Genomic DNA, 9,606 nt, shown 5'->3' on the forward strand with positions numbered 1-9,606 from the left:
AACGTGACGTGGATTCCCTGAGAACAAGCAGGTGACCTCCTGGCCACAGGCATCGAGAGCCTGGAGGCCACGTTCAGAGTCCTTAGAATTTGTGGCCTTGTCTTGGAAGTTGTTCAACCTTGTCTGAGGCCCTAGATTTACATCAGAACACGACAAATGAGTTCCAGGTCTCTGTAAACTGTTTACTCAAAACAGGAAGGTAAGTTAGAGAAAGCATGGTAGCTAAGTTAGCAGTGGCCGCTGGAATCCTGATGGCCCCTGAGAAGAACACTTGAGGAGAAGCATTTGAATTGCCTGAAGCAAGAACTTGCCTGTGTCTGTGGAACTAACTCACTGAGGTTGGTGTCTCAGTTAAGGTCACTGTTGCTGTGAGGAAAGATGATGATCAAAAGCAACTTGGGGAGGAAAGGGTTTTCACCCACAGTTCCACTTCAAAAGCAGTGAGGGCAGGAACTCACACAGGGAAGGAAGACGAGAGGAAAACTCCTGGAGGCAGGAGTTAATGCAGAAGCCATGGAGGGGTGCTGCTAACTGGCTTGCTCAGCTTGCTGCTTTCTTCTTTCTTCATCTTTCTGTTGTTGTTTGTTTGTTTGTTTTTGTTTTGTTTTTGAGACAGGGTTTCTTTCTGTAACAGAGCCCTGACTATCCCAGACTCACTTTATAGACCAAGCTGGGGGGCTGGTGAGATGGCTCAGTGGGTAAGAGCACCCGACTGCTCTTCAGAAGGTCCAGAGTTCAAATCCCAGCAACCACATGGTGGCTCACAACCATCCACAACGAGATCTGGCGCCCTCTTCTGGAGTGTCTGAAGACAGCTACAGTGTACTTACATATAATAGACCAAGCTGGCCTTGAACTTACAGGCCTCTGCCTCCTGCCTACTGGGATTAGAGACATGCTACTGGGATTAGAGACACCACCACATCCGGCTTCAGTTTGCTTTCTATAGAACCCAGAACTACAAGCCCAGGGACGGCTCCACCCAGAATGGGCTGGACCCTCCTCCATTGATCAGTAATTAAGAAAATGCCTTAAGCTGCATCTAAGGGGAGCATTTCCTCCACTGAGGCTCCCTCTTCTCTGATGACTAGTTTGTGTCCAGCTGGCCGAGCAGTAAGCAAGCTCTCCATGTTGCCTTGGTGGGAACATCCCATTAGAAGGTATCTACAGAGGCCTAACTGTGCAAGAGAACACTGCCCGGTGGGAACAGTAACTGCTTCTATGCAGAGTGGCTGTGTTACTTACTGCACAGCTGATTTCAAGCTCCAGGACATTTTCCCTCATCTCCATGCTGTGAAGAGAGATACTGTTTTAAATAGCAGTGTTACTTACAGGAGCCCAGATATGGGTCTGCTGTCCCTGCAGCAGAAGGACATGATTAGTGGTTGGCCTATCTCTAAAAGCCCTGAGGAGCAGAGGGCAGGCAGGCAGGAAGGAAGGATGTGTAGGATAAACAGAATAAACCCAAACCAAAAATAAGCAGCAAGAGAGTGCTTCAGAGGTGCAGGAGTCTGTAAGGCCACAGCTCCTGGGAGAGCTGGGGTGGCCTGGGAGAGCTGGGGTTACCACCTGCATTAAACGCTTTCCCATGCAATGGGAATACCAAACAAAAGCAGCTGCGGATGGGGAAAGGGCTTGACTGAAGTCCCAGAAACAGATTTCTCTTAGGTTTTTCCATATTCAGACATTGTTTTAAAAATGTGTATATAAAGTAAGATCTGGGCATGGTGGCACATGCCTTCAGCTCCAGGCAGAAGGATCACTGTGAATACAAAGCCAGCCTGGTCTACATTGTGAGTTCCAGACCACCCAAGGCTACATACTGAGGCACTCTCTGAAACAAATAAAACCAATGTAAGTACTTAGTACTCAGTAAACGTGACCACCACAACTGTCTATCACGTCCCCATTGTTCTTAGCTACCTCCAGTATGCTGACCTCTGGTAGGTCTCCTAAAAATTCAAGATGCATTCTTACCTCCAAAAGGCAGTAAATCTAGAAAGGAGAATCCTTCCTCCAAAAGAATTTGAAACAAGCGCTTTAAACGGATTAGTCTAGAAGTGCAGAACTATATGATTCTGACAACGCTGTGTTCCCAAGCGCACAGTAGGCTCTCTGGGGAGCACATGGGGAGTCGTCTGAGTCTCTGCTGAGCAAGTATTAGGAGGTAAGCCTTTGCCTTCATTCTTTTATAGCACTCCCAATTAAGCAAAGCCACTGGCTGGTTTCAATAAACCAAAATGTTCTCAAGGGGTCAGCAGCTAAATTCTTACAAAATTGCCCCCATGGTCTTCTAACTATAAAACCCCCTTCTGAGACTGCTGTCTCTGTTTCTGAAAGTGAACACAGTTGCTTGTGTTATAATGAACACCCCAAGAGATTCTCAGGCACTCTGAATGAGGGGTGTGCTGGCCTGAATCTGACTGGAAGTGTGGGAGAGGATGGTGTCTGGGAGAGACCTTTGTCTAACTGGAAATCCTTTATGGCGACACCATCAGAAATCCAAGATAGCTGGGGTAGATGGTTTCCTCATTTTTCTTTCATAAATCAGTGGGTATTCTTGGCAGAGTCTGTCCTCTGCAGGGGCAGGGGTGCAGCTGTGAATCCAGGGGAGGGTTTCTCTCTCTCTCCCTTCTCCCATCCTGCCTGCTTTCCTGCCTTGCACAGATGTAGTTCATCCCTGTTGGCCTCACAGCTAATCCTTTCAGCAGACAGCTCCTGATCTGAAGGAACCGGTCGGAGTATCCTGGAGAACAGTAATAATGCAAGGTGGTAGGGAAAATCCTTCCTCCTGATGTAAAGTCACGCTGTGCGGCTTTGAGATGCTGCTCAGCGCTGCATTTTAACCCCACCGGTCCAGGAACTGGAGAATGGCTGAAGCTTAGCCATCTGGGCCACATTTAAATTTTTCAGTCACTGACTCAGTGATGGAAGTAGCCAGGAAAGCACATGAATTCAAACCTCTCTGGACTCTCCAAACGTGAGGATTTCTTTTCTTTTTCTTTTTTTTGTTTTTCGAGACAGGGTTTCTCTGTGTAGCCCTGGCTATCCTGGAACTCACTTTGTAGACCAGGCTGGCCGGGAACTCAGAAATCCGCCTGCCTCTGCCTCCCAAGTGCTGGGATTAAAGGCGTGTGCCACCATGCCTGGCTGACGTGGGGAGTTCATTGCATGAACAACTCCTTTCAGTTATTCCAAAGCCAAGATGCAAGGACGCAAGGAAAACTTCCAATTCCAAGGCCTTTTCACTGGCTCATACCACAAACCTGACCTTCGTTTGAATGGTATGAACAAATAAAAATACTAAAGGCATAAAGAAGTGCTACATATATTAAACAGGAGAGGGGTATTAAGAAAAAAATCAACTCCTCTGAGAGATAGTAGTGTTAATCAGAACTAAACATGGTATTGTCACACCCTTGGATGAATAATAACAGTCAGACATGTGACCGACCATATGTAATCCCTGGATTCAGGAGCTGAGGCAGGAGGATCACCATGAGTCAGAGGCCAAACTAGGCTAGAGACATGCTGTCTCAAAAGAAAAAGAGAAAGAAGAGAGGGTTGTAGAGACATCTCGGTAGTTAAGGGTGCTTGCTGCTCTTCTAGAGGACCCAAGTTCAGCTCCCAGCACCTACAACGGGCAGTTACAACTATCTGTAACTCCAGCTCCTGGAGATACAATGCCCCCTTCTGGCTTCTGAGGTCACCCACACACCTGGCATAAATATGAGTCCGTGCCTTTACTCATTAATGTGTATGAAAAGTAGCCGGCTGCAGCTATACACATGGACAAGGTGTCTGTTTGCAATGTGGGACTCCTCTGAAGGACAGTTTAATGGCTTCTCTGGGTAAGAAGTAATTTCCTTCTTCTAAACCTATTCATACGGCCCACACAAATGAACTGAGTCTGTAAAGATAGTGTGTATTTCATGTTAGGTATATTTTAGGGGTTTTGTTTGTCAGTAGTGTTGGGTCTCACTATTAGCCCAGGCTGCTTTCCAGTGCCTGATCTTTTGCCTTGCCTTCCCAAGTGCTGGGATAGTCACTGTCTGCTGCTGCCCTCCTTAGAGCTTCTTGTAACAACGGTCTCTCCTGGGATCTGTGCCCTCTTCTGGCATGCAGGTGTACATGCAGGCAAAGCACTGTGTACAGAAGTAAATGGAAAAACAGTTCTTACGTCCTGAATCCTGCCCAAAGTAAGTGTTGTTCCTAACAGTAGTTCAAGTGTTGATTTTGTTTAGTTATACAATACTAGAGATCAGACCTAAGGTGTTATGCGTTTAGTGACAGCTACAAAGTCAAGTAAACAACATAGATCATGATGCACATTTGGGTGGCAGTGTTCACTCATAATTTTGAAATACTCAAAGTACAGGTGTAAAGGAAAACTTGCCTGGTTTAAGCTACTCCTTTTTTTAATATTATTTTGGTTTTTTTATGTTTTACTTTTATTTATTTTTACATGTGGTAGTATGTATAGTCCTCTGTGAGTGTGTGTGTGTCTGTGTGTATAAAATACAGTGAATACATGTTTCTTTACTGTGGTAGTTTGGAAACACTTGGCCCAGGGTGTGGCACCTGTATTAGGAGACAGACTCCTTGTTGGAGTAACTGTCACTGTGGGGGTGGGCTTTGAGACTCTCCTCCTAGCTGCCTGAAGTCAGTCTTCTCCTGTTTGCCTTCGGAACAAGATGTAGAACTCTCAGCTCTTCCAGTACCATGCATTCGTGCAGGCTGCCACGCTTCCCGCCTTCAAACCTCTGAATTGTTAAGCCAGCCCCAATTAAATGTTGTCCTTTATGACGTTGCCTTGGTCATGGTGTCTCTTCACAGCAATGGAAACCCTAAGACAGGACCCCAGCAGTTATTTATACTACTGTAGGTCTAGCTCTCTGTAGCTGAGGAGTCAACTAACCAGGACTCCTCCCCCCCGACACACACACACACACAAAAGTTTACTGACATAGAGGTTTTTCTTTTTAAAAAAAGATGTGTGTGTGTGTGTGTGTGTGTGCTCTATCTGCATGTACAACTGCATGCCAGAAGAGGACATCAGAACTCATTATAAATGGTTAAAAGTTACCATGTGGTTGGTGGGAATTGAACTCAGGACCTCTGGAAGAGCAGCTGGTACTCAATCACTGAGCCATCATCCCAGCCCCATAGGAGGCTTTTCTTATTATTCCCTTAACAATGCACTATTTGCAGAGGATTTTCAGCACACGTGTGCAGTTATGTGTGTGCAGATACTACAATATTTATGTAACAGGTTGAGCATCAGCAGGTATGGAGCTAACCACTGACATATGGGCAACCCACTAGTGACTAGGGGGAACACCTGAAGAAAACTGACCCTCCCTCTTCCAGCAGCCATCAATTTCAACACTTCTTCAGCTAGGGGTGGGGCCTTCTGAGCCCCTCCCCATCCATGCTGGAAGGCTGGCTGGCCTGATCTTTTTTTTTTTTTTTTAAAGATTTATTTTATTTATTTATTATATGTAAGTACACTGTAGCTGTTTTCAGACGCACCAGAAGAGGGCATCAGACCTCATTATGGGTGGTTGTGAGTCACCATGTGGTTGCTGGGATTTGAACTTCGGACCTTTGGAAGAGCAGTCGGGTGCTCTTACCCACTGAGCCATCTCACCAGCCCTGGCTGGCCTGATCTTATGCAGGTTAGCACACACACACTGCCAGGGCAGTGCACGTAATGAAGGTGCTCCACCACTGCACTAGCTGCACCTCCACCCACCTTGAATACTAAGCTGTGTGGGCATGATGCTAACTGGTTTTTTATTTTTTATATTTTTTTGAGATAGCGCCTAACATTGTAGTCCCAGCTAGCCTTGCCCTCACATCAATCCTCCTGCCTCAACCTTCTCAGTGTTAGGATTACAGGTGGGAGTCACCACAGCTGGCCAACATGGAATGGAACTTTGAGGACTGGGGACTGAACCCAGGGCTTCGTGGTTCCTAAGCAAGACTCTGTCAGTAGGCTACAGATCAGTCCAAGCATGAAAATTTAACTTGAGAAATATCTGCCTCAATTCCAACTCAACTGCCAAAATAATATCACAAGTGAGGCAGGAAAGCACAGAAAATAGTTTAGCAACTGGGGCTCCACTTGGCTTGGGCTATGCACATACCATTCTTCTAACAATGCACGTGGCAGAGGGAGACCTCTATCTGCATGTACGTTCACTCATCCCATTGCAATGTATCAACCTCTTAGCAAACTAAGACTTCCACACACCTACATCAAGCTCTACACCCCCCCACTGAGCTTAGATACATCTAAGCATATACCCAATATATTGCGGTCTGAGGGCCAATCTGACCTGAGTTGGCTTGGACAGTAAGGCAGGCTGTGACTGTTCAGGGAGAGTCTCATTTACCATTAGACACCGTTGTGTAATTGGGCACTCAAGGGTTTAAATTAGGTACATTATGGGAAGGGACATGCATAATAAAGTCATGACTTAATCTGTTAAGGTAGAAAGCCATCCTGACTATGTCGTGACAACCAAACTTTTCTTGAGCCCAGAGAAGGAAGCCCCAAATACTTGGGGAGCAAAGTACTTTGTAATGTATGCGCACTGTGATCTATACTTTGCTTTAAATAAAGTAGGCGGGGCTTAAAGAGCATCCTAGTAGGACCTAGGGAGTCAGTACAGCCAAGGGAAGCATAAACTATGTAGGTCCAGCTCAAGAGGTTTCAGAGGAAAAGAATTATATATATATATATATATATATATATAGAGAGAGAGAGAGAGAGAGTATTAAAATATATATATTAGGTTTTCTGAGACAGGGTCTTTCTGTGTAGCCGAGGCTGTCCTTGAACTCAGAGATCTGCCTGCCTTTGCCTCCTAAGTGCTAGGACTAAAGACATGAGCTACAATCACCTTTGGGAAGCAATATTATTATTAGCAGCTTGGCCACAAACCATCCTTGTGATGTTTGATAAAGAATGAGTCTGTCTGAGGCCCAACTGACAAGTGTTGGATTACTATCACTGGCAGAGGAACATTTAGGGCAGCCTAGTAATACTCCCTGTGTCCCATGGTTACTAGTGATCACTCCTCTGCAGTTCCATGTGAAAAAAGGAGAACTGGAATACTGATTAGGAGTGGTGACCTCAGGGCAAGACCCCATCCAGCTAGGCTTCCAACTGTGGGAAGTGAAGCTTATGCAGCAAAGGGAACTACCAACCCATCAGAGCTTATGCAAACCCAAGTCTCAGAGGGGGCCATGCTCCATGGATGCAGCAGAATTTGGCAGCTTTGGCCACACTGTTTCTGGATTTAAGGATACAGGAGGAAAGTTGTGGAATCTTACTTTGTGGTTGAAAGACACTGAAGCCAGGCATGTGGCAGGGGAGCTCCTTTATGGAGGGGCTTCACTGCGTGAAGATGTGAAGATGAAGCCATTGTGTTGGATTGTGTTGGAGACTCAGGATGCTGGGAGATGCCAGAGTTGTGGGATACCTGCAAAGGAGAGCTGCAGACGGGGTGTGGAACCAACCAACCCAAGAGAAGTATGTTATACACCATCAGGAAAGCTGGAAGGAGAGCCATCTAATAAGCACCTTAACACCAGACATGGGGTTAATGAATTGGCATTTGCGTGACTGGGCTTTGTTCTTGCTTTGCCCAGTTATTTCCTCACTACGCTCCTCCCTTTCCTCCCTCTTGGAATGATAATGTATATTCTGTGTGTATGCTGGAAGTTTGTGATCTGCTTTCTGATTCTGACTTTATAGGGGTTATAATTAGAAGGAAGATTGCCTTGTTGAGGCTGTGACAAGACTATGGTGACTTGAAGTTGGACTGAATGCACTTTGCATTGACACAGCCACAGGCAAGCCTATGGAGGCCAGGGAGTGGAATGTGGTGATCTGAATGAGAATGGGCCCCAGAGACTCATAGAGCTGAAGAAATCACCAATTAGTGGTGCTGCTTGGGAAGGATTAGGAGGCGTGGCCTTAGTGGGGATGGTGTGTTACTTGGGGAGGGAGGGCTTTGAGGTTTCAGAAACCCAGACTAGGACATTTTTCTCCACCTGCCTGTAGCTCAGGATATAAGCTCTCATCCCCATGCCTGCCTGCTCCCATGCTTCCTCCTACCACAATGTTATGGACTAACCTCCTGAAACCAGGCAAACTCCCAATTAAATGTGTTCCTTTGTAAGCGTTGCTTTGGTTGTATTGTCTCTTTACAGCAACAGAACCTAAGACCCTGTGTTGCAGGATTTTCCCTGTCCAATTACATTAGTGCAGGGGAGACCTGTGATTGGACGGGGAAAAGGAGGCAGAGCTACAAGTGGAGGACAGAGTGCGTCTCGGGGGAGGGGGGAAAGGAAGATGGTGGAGGAGAATCAGCATGGCTATGACCAGCCACAGGTTGTTATATCATAAAGGTTAGAATATTGGGATAATTTGTCTTGTCTAGGTGGGCAGCTTTTATCATTATCAATTGGGTCTGAAATTACTATATTGGCATCTTGTGTATTGAGAATTTACTGATATATAAATCTGACTGGTTAACTATAAGCATTGAGTCTTGTTTTTACCGGGTTACTGGATATTGTCCTATCAAACTGTGAGAATGGTGGATCTATTTGGTTATTGGCATGTGGGGCAAAGCCAGCGGGATTCCTCCAGGACCTAAGTGCTGTGGCCTGCCAGTGAAGGTACTAGAGTGGGAACATGGCCTGGAGGGGCCGGAGAGTTGGCAGGTTCATCTTTTAATATTTCCCACAACAACCTTGTCTTAAAAATAAATTAAAATTAGCAAGATTTAATGAACTCAGTTTTACAGCAAAGTTTATGGGTGGAGAAAAAAACTGGAGTACAGCAACACTACAAACATGGAGGACTGTGCTATCACCTAGGGACCATACAGACCATCCAGTATTTTGGCAACTCGAGAGACTCAGGATGTCCTGAGGGACTCTGCCCATGGAAGGACATTGAAACTTGAGCAATTAATTTATAAAAAGACAAACCCATTCTCTAGCTCCCATTCTCAAGGCCAATGGAAACACAAGAAAAGGCCTCTTAACTAACTTTTTCTCTTGCTTTGATTACTTTGCCAAAAACCAAACCCAAACCAAACAAAACCAAACCTATGTACCCACGCAAGAGACAATTTAGTAGCTGAGAGCACTGAATGCTCTTTCAGAGGACCAGGGCTCAATTCCCAGCACCGATGTGGTGGCTCACAACTACTTGTAACTCCAGTCTCAAGGAGATCTGTTACCCCCTTCTGCTCTCCAAATGCACTGTACACACATAGTACACAGACAAACATGCAGCCAAAATTCCCATAGAAAATAAAGAAGGAAAACTAAAAACAAAACGATATGCCTAAGATCTTTGTGCAGATCAGTCCCAATGTCCATAAAGACTGTCATGTTACATATGTTGCATACATTATATGTCATGTTACATGTAAGTCTATCTAGAATTGATTTTGAAAAAGTACCTGTAATCTCTTAGGAAATAAACAATCTCTTAGAAGAAAATAAAACATATTCTAATGTAACTCTAGTTCACTTTTTCTTCTTTCCTTTCCTTTCCTTTCCTTTCCTTTCCTTTCCTTT

This window comes from Mus caroli, chromosome 11 (genome assembly GCF_900094665.2).
Source record: "Mus caroli chromosome 11, CAROLI_EIJ_v1.1, whole genome shotgun sequence".
NCBI classification, from domain to species: Eukaryota; Metazoa; Chordata; class Mammalia; order Rodentia; family Muridae; genus Mus; species Mus caroli.